The 15,409-nt window shown below is 43.3% G+C and overlaps 1 protein-coding gene across 1 annotated transcript in view; it reads left to right on the top strand.

Annotated features, from left to right (window-relative positions):
- The window catches only part of ADAMTS16 (ADAM metallopeptidase with thrombospondin type 1 motif 16), a 225,964-nt gene that overhangs the window by 45,607 nt on the left and 164,948 nt on the right, over positions 1-15,409 (top strand). The gene's annotated exons all lie outside the window — the stretch shown is intronic.

The raw sequence follows: 15,409 nt of genomic DNA, 5'->3' as shown, positions 1-15,409 counted from the left end.
AGTCCAAACGGACATCTCCAGGCCGTACGTGACAAAAGCCATTACATCATGTATTTGTCTTTCTCAGTGAACTCAATGGAGAGTCGTCATACTTGGTATTGCTCTGGATCTTCATCAATTCACCTTCAGAAAACATTGGCATTTAATGTCAACGTGTTTGAAAATCTGGAAACTTCAGTTATAACAAACTTCACATAAAGTCCACTGTGTCCTAACAAACCCTTCAATGTATGGTAAACATTCAGTAAAACCGAAGCTCCCCCCAGGGTTAGTGTCTGTCTTCTGACCCCGGTAGTTGTTGTTAGGTGCCCTTGAGTTGGTTCCAACTCATAATGACCCCATGTACAACAGAATGAAACACTTCTCAGTCCTACACAATCCTTATAACCGTTGCCTTGTTTGAGTCCATTGTTGCAGCCACTGTATCAATCCATCTCGTTGAGGGTCTTCCTTTTTTTCACTGACCCTCTACTTGACCAAGCATGATGTCCTTCTCCAGGGATTGGACCATCCTGATAACATGTCCAAAGTACTTGAGACGACGTCTCGCCATCCTTGCTTATAAGGAGCATTCTGGCTGTACTTCTTCCAAGGTAGATTTGTTCATTCTTCTAACAGGCCATAGTATATTCAGCATTCTTTGTCAACATCATAATTTAAAAGGATCAATTCTTTGGTCTTCCTCATTCATTGTCCAGCTGTCGCACGCGTAGGAGGTGATTGAAAACACCTTGGCTTGGGTCAGGCGCACCTTAGTCCTCAAAGTGACATCTTTGCTTTTTAACACTTTAAAGGGGTCTTTTGCAGTAAAATTTCCCAATGCAATACGTTGTTTAATTTCTTGACTGCTGCTTCCACAGACGTTGATTGTGGCTTCAAGTAAAATGAAATCCTTGACAACTTCAATCTTTTCTCCGTTTATCATGATGTTGCTTCGAGAGGAGTGTACACAGAACTTGGCTTCTGTGACGCATGCTGGTGTTTCTCAGTGCTGGGTTTCTGAATCTCGTGTGTCAGAGTAGTCCACGTGCTTATTAAAAATGCACAATGCTAACCCACCCCCACCCCACCAAGACCTGCTCTGTCAGAATATCTGAAGGTAGAAGGCGCCTGGATTTTAATGAGTTTCTCAGTTGATTCTTATAGAATGTTTTGAGAAACATAGTGGCTATGCAGAAGTTGGAAAATTCAATAAATTCAACCTCAACCTGTTGGTCCCTTCTTTAATGAAAGTACATTAGGTTTCTATTGTGTTCCAGGAGCTGAGGAGCCTCGTTGTTGTTGTTGTTAGTTGCTCTTGAATTGATTTCGACTTCAGGGGATCCCGTGTGTGCAGAGTAGAATGGTGCTCCACAGGGTTTTAAGACTGTCCTTCCAAAAGTAGATCACCAGACCTTTCTTCCAAGATTCCCCTGAGTGAGTCTGAACTGCCAACCTTTCAGCTGGTAGCCAAGAGCTTAACTATTTATGCCACCCAGGGACTCCTCTGGGGACCCACAGGTGATGAAATACAATCCTTCCCTTTTGGGTTGCGTAGTCCAGGAGCAGAGAAGAAGAGACAAACAACTTATTTCCAATAGCGACTACCTTTTAGAGTGAGATTGCTGAAAAGGAGATCAGAGGGATTGTTTTCCTTGGTCTTGAAATATCCTGCATATATATGGGGAAAGAAGCTCCCACAGATTCCACACTCATAGTGTTAGCTGCAGCTCTCTGGGCTTTATGATTTAGCCTCTGTGTTGTTTTGCTAGAAAGCTGGCTCATCCAATGGCCTTTGAGTCTTTGTGGGGCTGCGTTGTTTGTGGACTGATGATTTTCCAAGGGCATCTCTCTAAATGACTTCAACACCATCCAGTTGTGTGCTCGCAAGGCACTGCCGTGTGGACGAGAGACTGACTGCGGCACCCAGCAGTCCTGGGCCTGCCCCATCCTGGCTTTGTGTTTTTGTTTATGTCACACTCCTGGAGCACACAATAGAGTGGTGTCACCCTCACCACAGTCAAGTTTTAGACTGTTGTTGGGTGCCATCAAGTTGATTCCTACTTATAGTGATAGTGACCCCATGTGACAGAGTAGAACTGCCCCATAGGGTTTCCTAGGTGGTAATCTTTACAGGAGCAGGTTGCCAGGTCTATTCTCCTCTTGAGCCGTCAGTGAGTTCCAACTGCCGACGTTTTGGTGAGCAGCCGAGCGCTTAACCACTGTGCCATCAGGGATCCTTACAGTTTTACAGCATATCCCAAAAAAGCTCCCTTGTGCCCATGTGCAGTCACCCCAGCTTCACCCCAGCCCTGGTGACCAACGATCTGCTTTCTGCATCTAGAGATTTGCTTTTCTGGACATTTCATTGACATGCAGTCATACCACAGGGCTTCTTTTGCTCTAGCTTTCACTCAGCATGATGTTCTCGTGATTCCTTCAAGTTGTAGTGTGTAACGACACACATTTCCTTTTAATTGCTGAAAAGCGGCTGTTCCATAGTCTGGGTAGACCACATTCTGTTCATCCATTCATCCATTCATGAGTTGACGGACATTTGAATTGTTCCAGCTTCAGTTTCTTTATCTACAAAAATGTAGCTGCTAGTTCCTACCTTGAAAATCTGTTCTGAGGATCAGTGATAATAATATGGTATAAAGTTCCTGGGACAGAGGCCAGGCATCTTGGGAGATCAAGTGAATGCAGGCAATACTGATATGGTTAGCAGAAGCACTGTGCGAGCATCCTGGCCCCTGGAGCAGAAAGCACTACTGTGAGAGACGAGAAACCAACCCCAGAGCCAGTTAGAAAAGAAGTATCTCCAGTGGCAGAATTCAATAGAGAAAACAGCTGATTCCTGAGCCAAGTATAACCTAATGAATGAGCTCACAGCAGCCTACTGCAGCTAAGGAAAGGGTACCATGGTGATGCACACCTTGGGATGGGTTGAGTGTGTGTGCGGAAACATGGAAGACTTCAGCGTGGTCCTGGAGCTCCAGGTGACAATACCCTCAAGATGCTTGACCTGTAATGAGTAGCATGTGTGTGCCCAGCATCCTCCCAGCCCCTGTCCTCCCAGGCCCTTGCTATCGTTTCAGCCCCCCCACAGTCCCCCCAGCCCCTGCCACGTGGCTGTGGCTGGCGTCTCCTCCACACTGACCCTAGCAGCCTCCTTCTGGGCTTTATACAACTCCCCGGCCAGTGCCCTGTGCTCCTTGGTCTGCATGTCTTGAGCCACATGGAATACCTCACACACTCATTTCCTCTCTTCTACACGTTCCACGCACCACCAACGATTTTTAATAACATGCATGGTAATTTTTATTGTTTGTGTTGTTAGGTGCCTTTGCTTTGGTTCTGACTCATAGTGACCCTGTGAACAACAGAACTAAACACTGCCCCGTCCTGCACCATCCTCACAATCGTTGTTATGCTTGAGCCCACTGTTGTAGCCACTCTGTCAGTCTATCTCCTTAAAGGTCTTCTTCCTCTTTTTAAAGCTGAATCTCTACTTATCAAGCATGATATCCTTCTCCAGGGACTGGTTCCTGCTGATAACATGCCTAAAGTATGTGAGATGAAGTCTTGCCATCCTCACTTCCAGTAAGCACTCTGGCTATACTTCTTCCAAGACAGATTTGTTCGTTCTTCTGGCAGGCCGTGGTATAGTCAATATTCTTCACCAACACCGTAACTCAAAAGCGTCAATTCTTCTTTCGATCTTCCTTAATCATTGTCCAGCTTTCGCATGCATATGAGGTGATTGAAAATACAATGGCTTGGGTCAGGTGCACCTTAGTCCTCAAAGTGACGTCTTTGCTTTTGAACACTTTTAAGATGTCTTTTGCAGATTTTCTCAATGCAATCCGTCCTTTGGTTTCTTGGCTGTTGCTTCCATGGGCATTGATGGTAGATCCAAGTAAAATGAAATTCTTGACAACTTCAATCTTTTCTCCGTTTATCACGATGTTGCTCATTGGTCCGGTTGTAAGCCACTACGCGTCTGTCAGTTTGCTGCATTGTGGTGGCTGTGCATTGCTGTGATGCAGGAAGCTATGCCACTGGTATTTCAAATACCAGCAAGGTCACCTTTGGTGAACAGGTTTCAGCTGAGCTTCCAGACTAAGACAGACTAAGAAGAATGACCTAGCTCTCTACTTCTAAAACCAAAAAAAAACTGGCTAGTGAGAACCTTTCGAATTTTTGATTGCTACCTTTAAAATACCTTTTTCCCACCACTTTTGACGTTTATATATTTAACCCTCACATTACCAGTTGCTGTAAAATAGACTCATGCAACCCTATGTGTGTCAGAGTAGAACTGTGCTCCACAGGGTTTTCAGTGGCTGATTTTTCAGAAGTAGATCACCAGGACTTTCTTCTGAGGTTCCTCTGGGTGGACTCGGACCTCCAACCTTTTGGTTAGCAGCCAAGCAGGTTAACTGTTTGCACTACCCAATGATTCCATCCTCAGAATAACCCTGTGAAATAGGTGTAGATTTATTCTCTATCTGCAAAGAAAGAAACTAGGTCTCATCCCACGCAAGTGCACACAGAGCAAGCTCGCCCCACTAAGAAGAGGCAGAAACAGGATTTGAACCCTGATCTTTGGCCTCTACCATTATATCGCAGTTGCCTGTAGTACAGGACTGGGTCCAGTATCTGCTGTGCTTCTAACAGCAACATGACAGAAGTGGTAGCTTCTCCCTCACTGCATCTCTTCACACTGAATGATGCGGAGACCCAGGCAAGTGGATCTTCCCAGGTGGAGGAGTGGGCCAGGAGGAAAGACGAGTGTGCACCAAGGCTCTGAGGCCACAGGGAGCCTGGGCGTCCTGGACCAGGAGGGGGCTGGCGTGGCTGAGGGCCCTGAGCCCCTGCTAAGCCAGTATGAGCACTGGTGTGAGCAGAGCCTGGGAGGGCTTACTAGAAGGCGTGAGTTGTATTCTCCCAGCCAGGGGAGGGCACTGCCAGGTGTAATTAGGGAGTGATCCAATTTATGTATTTTTAAAAAAAAGCAAAGGAAAAGTTGGAAGGAGGCAAGAGTGGAAGCAACCAGCCAGACGGCAGGTTGTAGCCCTCTGGGGGAAGATGGTGGAGGTGACTTGGGCTACAGTACGGTGATAGGAGAGTGTGAACTGTCCGCTTTATACTGACCGGCTGGAAGAGAATTTCCCAGAAAGTCTGTCTAGTTTGAACAAGGCCCTGCTAGATCATCCAGGGGTGGAGCTGCGTTATGGGTTGGTGACTGTCTCAAGTGTGATCAACCTTGGGACAGCTGCTCCCTCTCCCTGCTCAGCACCTTCCCTCCTGCATCCTCACGACTGACCCCTCTCCCCATTCAAGGCTCTGCTGAAATGTCATCTTCTCAATGAGGCCCACCAGATTACCCCATTTAAAATCTGAACCCCCCTATCCTACACAACTGGTATCCTTTATCTTTCTGATTTTTTTTTCCAATAGCACTGATTACCTTGTAACTTCTTATAATCAACATATCATATTATTATTATTATTATGTTGATTATTTATGATCTCTCCCCTCCCCACATTGCTGGAATTTAAGGTTAACAAGATCTGGGTATTTGTTTATTTTGTTCACTTATGTATCTGGATTGCCTTGAAGAGTGCCTGGCTCATTAATGGTAGGCAGTTAATGAATATTCATTAATTGAATGAATGAATGAATGAATGGACAAACACACTCACACTCTTTGGATGGGCAGAACTGTGAATTTCTTCCACACTATAGAATTAACTGTATGTCTGAACGACTCTGAAAAGGGACCTATTGTTAAGAGCCCTGGTGGTGCAGTGGTTAAGAGCTCAGCTGCTAACCAAAAGGATTGACAGTTCGAATCCACCAGCTGCTCCTTGGAAACCCTATAGGGCAGTTCTACTCTGTCCTATAGGGTCACTATAGGATTGCTATGAGTCAGAATTGACTCAGTGGCAACCGGTATGGTTTTTTGGTCTATCCAGGATAATTTCATTACATTAGGTAGTGGCAATATATTCAATTCCTTGAGTAGAAGATCATTCGGTTAAATATGTTGGAGTCCTGGGAACGTCCAGATACAGGATCTGAGAACTTAAGTTTGGCTTCTTAGTGCAGGTATTTTTATATCAACCAAAACTAATTTTACTAAGCAATCAGTCTAGGATACGCAAAAACCCCAAACTCATTGCCATCAAATTGATTCCAACTCTTAGCACCCCTATAGGACAGAGTAAAATTGCCCCGTAGGGTTTCCAAGGAGTGGCTGGTGTATTCGAACTGCTGACCTTTTGGTTAGCAGATGAGCTCATAACCATTACACCACGAGGGGTCTGTTAGGATAGTATGTTCTAAATATGTTAGCTGGGACACATTTATAAAGATGGTAGAGGATGTCAGAATTGAAGGGAGGATGATGAGACTTCGTCTCATATAGTTTGAACATGTTATCAGGAGGGGCCAGTACCTGGAGAAAGACATCATGCTTGGTAAAGTAGAGGGTCAGTGAAAAAGCGGAAGACCCTAAATGAGATGAATTGACACAGTGGCTGCAACAATGGGCACAAGCATAACAACGATCATGAGGTTGGTGCAGGACCGGGCAGTGTTTTGTTCTGTTGTACGTACAGTCGCTATGAGTCAGAACCAACTCAACAGTATGTAACAACAATAACAACAACAACAGTAAAACACGAATGATATCGACTGCTATTAATAATAGTGACTCACATTGAAAACTTGCAGCTAATAAATACAATACTGTTACTTATTCGATCTGGCAACTAAAATACCAAGGCAAGTCACTGTGCAGTGCAATTTTAAAATAAAGTCGTCATTTTGGTACGCACCCCTTGGTATTTTGTATCCGGTCTCCCCTGGTTTCCTGAGAGTCCTTAGGATGTGGTCTGAGTGGATGTTTATCAACATGCCCACTAACCACAGGGCAAAACCTAAGGAAGAAAACACAAGACCGTGCTGGTTAATGAACTACAACATTCAAGAACCCAGGTCTGATTGAACAGTGTTACTGTAATCCTTTACATTATAATTATTAGTACAACATTTAAGCTATCATTGGTGGTAAAAATCACTCAATAAATATTGTCCCTTATTTAGAAGGATATATACGATTCATAAGATTGTTCTTAACTATGTGAGCGCTTTGTCTTTTCCCACTGAAATCTTTTCCTGTCTACATTTTTTTTTCTGTTAATAGAATAATCCCTTTCCTAGAATTCCAGTCTCAAGTCTTTATCTTTGCTTTTCCCCTTTCTTCTGCTTTTCCATCTGAATTGTCAACAGACCATCTCTACCTCAGTCTGCCCTTCCCTTCACCATCCCACTGCCAAGCCTTGGCCTAAGCTTCCATTATCGTCTATTGCAGGCGCCATATTGTACCACTGGAGAATGACAGCAAAGATGACAGTAGAGAGACAGCATGTAGTGCTGCCAAGGGCGTGGAGAGTGAAGTCATACAGGCCTGAATTTTCATCTTGGCTACTCCACTTCCTAGCTCTATGACGCTGGACAAATTTCTGAGTTTAACTTTCCTTTAAATGGACAAACTAATTCCTACTTTAATATAAGAAGTGAAATAATAAATAGATCTAAAACACTTAGCACAATGCTTGCCACATAGACAATGTTCCAGTAAAGATAACTCGCATTTTTCTTACGTAGTATAGTGCCTTGAAGTCATCAAAGACTTCATTTCACTTGGATCCACAATCAATCCCCAAGGATGTAGCAGTCAAGAAATCAAAGGACATACTACATTGAGCAAATCTGCTGCAAAAGACCTCTTTAAAGTGTTAAAAAGCAAATAGGTCATTTTGCGGACTAAGGTGCCCCTGTCCCAAGCCATAGCATTTTCAGTCACCTCATATGCATGCAAAAGCTGGACAATGAATAAGGAAGACTGAAGAAGAATCGGTACCTTTGAATTATGCTGTTGGCGAAGAATATTGAATATCCCATGGACTGCCAGAAGAACAAACAAACCTGTCTTGGAAGAAGTACAGCCAGAATGCTCCTTAGAAGCGAGGATGGTGAGTCTTCATCTCATATGCTTCGGACATGTTATCAGGAGAGACCAGTACCTAGAGAAGGACATCGTGCTTAATAAAGCAGATGGTCAGAGAAAAAGAAGAAGCCCCTTAATGAGTCGGATTGACACAGTGGCAGCAACCATGCACTGAAACACAGCCAGGATTGTGAGGATGGTACAGGACCAGGCAGCATTTTGTTCTGTTGTACACAGCGTCACTATGAGTCAGAACCAACCTCAGGGCACCTAACAAAAACAACAACCAGTTGCTGTTGAGTCACTTCCAACTCATGGTGACCCCGTGTGTGTCAGAGTAGAACTGCACTCCACAGGGTTTTCAATGGCTAATTTTACAGAAGTAGAGCTCCAGGCCTTTGTTTCTGCCTAATGGCATATACGTTAATATTGTATTAATAAATAAACCACCTGAGAACAGATAAAGGCAAGGGTTGGGGTTTGAGGAGACGCAGTAAATAGTTCCCATTTGCCTACTTGTATTACGATTAAATTGAAAAATATGAACAAAAATAATAGGTGATAGACCCATATATCACCTGTATTACTGACAAAGTCATTTTTGGTGGAATTGGGATATTTGTGCAGGTAAATGTATTTCCTAAAATGGGCCCCATCTTTAGGTTCATGCACGGGAGTCATGGGGGTACTGCCAGCTGCCCCACCATGCCTGGGCCTGTAGCTGAGGTCATCTGGTGGCCAAGACCCAAGGACACGACTTTCTCTGGAGATGCTTTCCCCTGAGAGGAAAGGATGGCACTACACATGCCTACTTTTGGCCCTAAACTCACAAACACATCACTCCCTCCTTGAAGAGATAAGTGAGTGGAGAGCCAGAGAGCAGGAGGGAGTACTGTGTTTCTGGACCTTGCCATGCTGGAGACGCCAAAAGAAGTGGACAAGAACCATTTCCCTCAACAGTGGGTCATCTTCCACTCTGCATTCAATCTTCAGCCAGGGATGCTTTTAGAAGTTTATGAATACCTTTCTCATCTAATATCTAATTATAAGGTAGGCTACTACTAAGATTAAATCCTAGGATGAGGCAAGAAATATTGGTAATTTAATTAGTGTTCGAGTGACTTAAAATTGGTATGACAAAGTAAAAATGTGAGACCTTTTCAGGTTTCAAGGACAAGGGCTGAAAGGTGGGGTCACAGAGTCACACTCTTGAAGCCTCAGTGATGAGATTTTAAGACAGAAAGAACCACTGCTTCTGACAGTAGATAGGAAACATGGATTCAGGAATGCTTTTGAATGAATTCATAGTCAATGATGATTTGGAATACCAGTCCAAACCCATTGCCGTCGAGTTAACTCTGACTCATGGAGACCCCATGTGTGTAAGAGTAGAACTGGGCTTCATAGGGTTTTCGATGACTTTTTTTTGGAAGTAGATCATTGGGCCTTTCCTTTGAAGTGTCTCTAGGTGGCCTTGAACCTCCAACCTTTGGGTTAACAGCCAAGCATGTTAATCATTTGTACAACCCAGGGACTCATACTCTGAAATCACACCTCTGCTTCCTCTGGCCTTCCTGATGCCATAAAATCCATCCAAACCCTGATTGGCTAAAGGCTCAGGTATTCACAGTTGGGTGGGAACCATGAGCGAAATCTTGGCCATCCTGTGCAGGCATGTGTAGTATGTGTAGAGTTGGCACTTCACCCAGGCCACACTTATCCTGCTCTGCTGGTTGTTTTACAGGCCCAATTTGGCCAGGTCACAAGATCCACATAGAACTTATCAAAGCAAACAGATTTGCTTGAGTCACACAAATCAGGAAGGGAACTGCAAAAGTCTCCCCCTTAAGAGGTACACACCCTTCTGTGCTTACTAGCAAGTTAGCCTCCATCTGACTCCTTTGTAATCCTGCTTCACTCACTTCCCCACCTCAGTCTTTCCCTTTCTCCTTCCCCTGCACCAACAACAAGCCCTCAGGTGCTGTGAATGGACCTAATGGCACTATGGTAGGAACTGAGGTTTGGGGAAAACATGGGACTGAGTCCTCTTTTGTGAATTTTGATGACAAGAATAATGTCGTAACTAACAAGATTAAACTTTGACCAGAAACCTTATCAAAGTGTCAAGTGTCAAAATATTAGCCTTTGAATCTATAGATAAATAATAGGTAAACGATCACTAACCAAACTCAGTCCTGAGCAAAGAACTGATTGTTGAAACACAGAGTTGCTTGGTTTAGATAAAAAGAGATTCCGCTCACCACTACAGCAACCCCGTTGTTCTGGAAGGCACACTAGTGTCCAAGCAAGGCATGGCGGGGAGAGGAGAAATGAAAGAATCACATGCAAAAGCTCCTGTAGAGAGAAGAGTCTTTTGGTTTGTTCAGCTTCTTAGAAGATTTTGGCTGAGTTTGGATTTTCAAACCATCACAAATAATCGTGCAACACAGCTTACTCTGGTTTCTGGCGTAAGTGGTGAATAATGGATTGGCCTTGGGCCAGGTTCGTGTTTGATCCTGGGGTTATGAGGAAATAAAAAGCAGAGTTTGGCTTCTATAAAAGTTCTATAATAGTTACAATTGTCTAGTGTTTCTGAAACATCACTAAGAACACCTAGTTGTTGCTGTTAGCTGCCATCGAGTCGGTCCCTGACTCATGGTGACCTCGTGTACAGTGGGATTGGAGTAAGTAGAATATTCCCAAATAAATCATACTTTTAGAGAGAAGACAAAGGAGGGGGGTAAAGATAAACTTATTTGGGAATTCAAATGCATATTTCTCCTATGAGCCAAATTACTTCTTCTCTATGTGGATTGATAGCTGGCTCACTCACACAGTATCACCTGAGAACTCAGAACGTGTTCACTGGGAACCCCTTACACAGAAGGAGAAACAGGGTAAGAGTCTGGTCATGTCTCCATTTCTTCCTCATATTCATTTTATTTGTTGTTTTGTGCAACTTTTATAGATAGTTTTTATAAATCTCAATAGGTACACAATCATAAACATCTCGTTGTTGTTTGATGACATCCAGTAAATTCTGATTTATGGTGACCCTATGTACAACAGAATGAAACACTTCCCAGACATGCACTGTCCTCACAATCATTGTTATGCTTTAGCCCACTGTTGCAGCCACTGCGTCAATCTGTCTCATTGAGGGTCTTCCTCTTTTTTGCTGACCCTCTACTTTACCAAGCATGATGTCCTTCTCCAGGGACTGGTCCCTCCTGATAATATGTCCGAAGTACATGAGACAGTCTCACCATCCTTGCTTCTAAGAAGTATTCTGGTTGTACTTCTTCCAAGACAGATTTAAAGACAGATTTGTTCGTTCTTCTGGCGGTCTGTGGTATATTCAATATTCTTCACCAACACCATAATTCAAAGTCATCAATTCTTCTTCAGTCTTCCTTATTCATTGTCCAGCTTTTGCATTCATACGAGGTGATTGAAAATACTGTGGCTTGGGTCAGGGGCACTTTAGTCCTCAAAGTGACATCTTTGCTTTTTAATACATTAAAGATATCTTTTGCAGCAGATTTGCCCCATGCAATACATCGTTTGATTTTTTGACTTGCTTCCATGAGTGTTGATTGTGGATCCAAGAAAATGAAATCCTTGACAACTTCAATATTTTCTCCGTTTATCGTGATGTTGCTTATTGGTCTAGTTGTGAGGACTTTTGTTTTCTTTATGTTGAGGTGTAATCCATACTGAAGTCTATAGTCTTTGATCTTCATCAGTAAGTGCCTGAAGTCCTCTTTACTTTCAGCAAGCAAGGTTGTGTCATCTGCATATCGCAGGTTGTTAACGAGTCTTCCTACAATCCTGATGCTTTGTTCTTCTTCATATAGTCCAATTTCCTGGATTATTTGCTCAGCATACAGACTGAATAAGTACAGTGAAAAGATACAGCCCTGATGCACACCTTTCCTGACTTTTAAACACACAGTATCCGTTTGTTCTGTCGAACGACTGCTTCTTGGTCTATGTACAGGTTCCGCGCGAGCACAATTAAGTGTTCGAATTCCCATTCTTCCCAATGTTATCCATAATTTGTTATCATCCACACAATCAAATGCCTTTTCATAGTCAATAAAACGTGGGTAAACATCTTTCTGGTATTCTCTGCTTTCAACCAAGATTCATCTGATATCAGCAATGATATCCCCTTGTTCCAAGTCCTCTTCTGAATCCTACTTGAATTTCTGTCACTTCCCTGTCAATATACTGCTGCAACTGCTTTTGAATGGTCTTCAGCCAAATGCTACTTGTGTGTGATATTAATGATAACATCTAGTGACTTTTAATTGTGAATAAGAGCAAATATAATACAGAAAATGTCCTGCTTTCAAGCTTGAATGTTTCTTTCACTTACATGGTTGAGAAAGAGCATTTTCTCAGCATTGACATACCATGCATCCTTTCCTCCCTTATGAATATAACACAAGCATTTGGTGAGTTTCCCAATGTTAAATGATTTACAGAAAGGGCCATGAGAGATGCAGGCCCCGGGAGAGCGGCTTTGCCGCGTCTCAGTTCATGGATGTGCCTTTTCTGAGCCTGATTAATAATCCACCCAGACGTCAGCCCCCTGGTGACTGGGGGCTCTGGGCAGGTGTGCACTGCAAATTTTATGACTTTCCAACAATTATTCTCGATTCAGTAAAGAAAAACTTTAGTAAGAAGAAAACATTAAGGGAAATATATTTGTCCATGATTTACCTCAACTTTTCCATGAGCTTCCGAATTAGTAATGGACAAGCTAGTATGATAACTTTTTTTTTGCACAATCTATTATCAAGGTATATCAAAATATGAATATTTTCAGTTATTTTGTCTATATACTTCATGAGATGGGGGATTATTTAAATACAGATTATTGTATCTCAGAGTTGATTATAAATGAAACAGGTACGGTTTCCTGAATACTTCCGAAATTCACCATCTGCTGCAGGTTGATCTTGCCGAGGATCGGACTCTTTCAGCCTCGGCCACCCCGGATGTGACACTGAAGCAGGAGGAAGGGAAGAGACGTTGTGGAGTCTGGAACAGCTGTTGTAGGATGCAAGGGTTTATCCTAGGCGAGGGACGAGAAAGAGTGTCAGAAGCCAGGCAGTGGGTCCGGAGCAATGATGTGTTTGGGCAGATGGTGGCCACAGGTGGACCAACACGGCAGTCACACTGCCACTGAAAACACCACTAGGGACACCTGAATAGTCAGAAGAGAGTCGGAGACCAGAGGGTGGAGCATGACACTTAGCATTCTTCATTTCATTAATTCAGCAAATCCTTTTGCAAGTTGACATTATCTTTATATCCACTTTCCGGATGACAACGCTGCACAGAGAAGCTGGGTGAGCTGCCCAGAGTCACACAGCTAATAAATGTTAGAACTACATGCAGAATGCTGCGTGTCTGACTCCATCTGCCCATTCTCCTTTTGTGAGTCCCATCTGGCTTGCAGAAAATGCTGTATAACATCTACTCCAGGTTCTTAAAGAGCCGATGGTCTCCTAAGGATCTATTTGAAAAACAAGGACTTGTTTGTATATTAGAAAATGTTTTATTTTAAGCAAAAAATACATTTTTGCTTTTTTTCCTTTTTTAGATTAGTACTTAAACTGGTTGCCTTCAATAGTGTGGAAAACCTATTTGGGTAACTGAGGTGTCATTATACAAGGATGAACACATGGATTGGAGCCCCGGTGGTGTAGTAGTTACGAGCTTGGCTGCTAACCAAAAGGTTGGTAGTTCGAATCCACCAGCCGCTTGTTGGAAACCCCATGGGGAAGTTCTGCTCTGTCCTGTAGGGTCACTATCAGTCAGAATCAACTCAATGGCAATGGTTTTTTTGTTCGTTTGTTTGTTTTTTTACCAACACATGGATTATTGCTTATGCTACCCCTGGATTAGTTTAAATGCAGAAAGGATGAAGCCCAACTGGTTTCAGCTAATACCTCATTCCATACTTTGTTAGTCCCTCGGAGAACTGTAAACTTTAAAGTGTTGCTGTGGTCTGGTTTAGTGGGTAGCGTTCTAAAAGGCCAAAGAGGTTACTGAGTCATTCACGTAGAGCAGGCCGTGAAAACTTCCGCCTCCCTGATCCAGGGCATAAACTCCAAGTATTTCACCTCCATTTCTGGGTGATAGCGGGGCCCCAGGAGGTCTACCCCCTGCAGTGCTGATTCAGACTCAGGCAGGCCAGCCCGCCCAGCACAGGACTTCACCTGGCGGGGCGTGGAGGTGCAGCAAATCCCCTCCCCCCATGGGAATCAGAGCCGAGCAGCCTAAGTCAGAGGTAGACTTACCCCAGGCACCAGTGTGTAGCAGCTCCAAATAGCTGATGTCTATCCAACCCAGCGGGCTAAGTTATTAACATAACTTAGAAAAAAGCAGCACGACAACATACTGCCAGGAAAAACAACAAAAACTGGAGTGTTGTAGCAGTGCCTTTGCAGTTCTGGAAGAGTAACTAATTGTATTCTAAAGTTATGTGGTACATAATAATATTTATGGAGTCCCTGGGTGGTGCCAATGATCACACACTCAACCACAAGCTGAAAGGCTGGCAGTTCAAACTCACCCAGAAGCACCTCGGAAGACAGGCCTGGCAATCTGCTTCTGAAAGGGCCCAGCCTTGAAACGCCTATGGGGTACTTCTACTCTGACATACACGGGGTTGCCATGAGTCGACGTTGACTTCACAGCAGCTACAACCACAACAATCTTTATAGGGATTTTTAAAATTCATTCAGAATCCCGTGACCGAGCAACACCACTGAAATTTCTTAAAGTACCCATGTAAATAGATTTTAAAATTGAATCGTGCAGAGAGATTTTAAATTGAAAGTGAAAAGCTCCCTCATGCATCGGTGCTATGTTACTTTCTCCCCTGAAGATAACCACTGTCAACATGTTCCTCTCAATCCTTCCGGGAAAATTCTGTCAACCTAGATGTATGATTTTTAAAAGGGCCATAACTGGATCACATTATATACTTTATTTTACACTTTTTTTTTTAACTGCCTTTTGAAAACCTGGTGGCACAGTGATTAAGAGCTCGGCTGCTAACCAGAAGATTGGCAGTTTGAATCCACCAGCCACTTCTTGGAAACCCTACAGGCCAGATTTACTCTGTCCTATAGGGTTGCTATGAGTCAGAATCAACTCGGCAGCAATGAGCTTGGTTTGGTTTTTGGTTTTGGAAGCTCAATAGTATAAACTTTCAGCTTTCAGATTTGAAATCCCTACACTTTATTTTCTACACAGATGACCTTGAAAATATTACTTAATCCCTCTATGTCTCTATTTTAAAATGGGATAATAAAGATACCGGCCTCAGACAGTTGTTCTGAGTGTTAGGTAAAGTTTATGTAAAAAGTGTGGGCTCTAAGCTGGGGTCT

The sequence above is a fragment of the Trichechus manatus genome, unplaced genomic scaffold (genome assembly GCF_000243295.1).
Source record: "Trichechus manatus latirostris isolate Lorelei unplaced genomic scaffold, TriManLat1.0 scaffold00072, whole genome shotgun sequence".
In the NCBI taxonomy this organism is placed as follows: Eukaryota; Metazoa; Chordata; class Mammalia; order Sirenia; family Trichechidae; genus Trichechus; species Trichechus manatus.
This window is presented reverse-complemented; position numbering and strand designations above follow the sequence as displayed.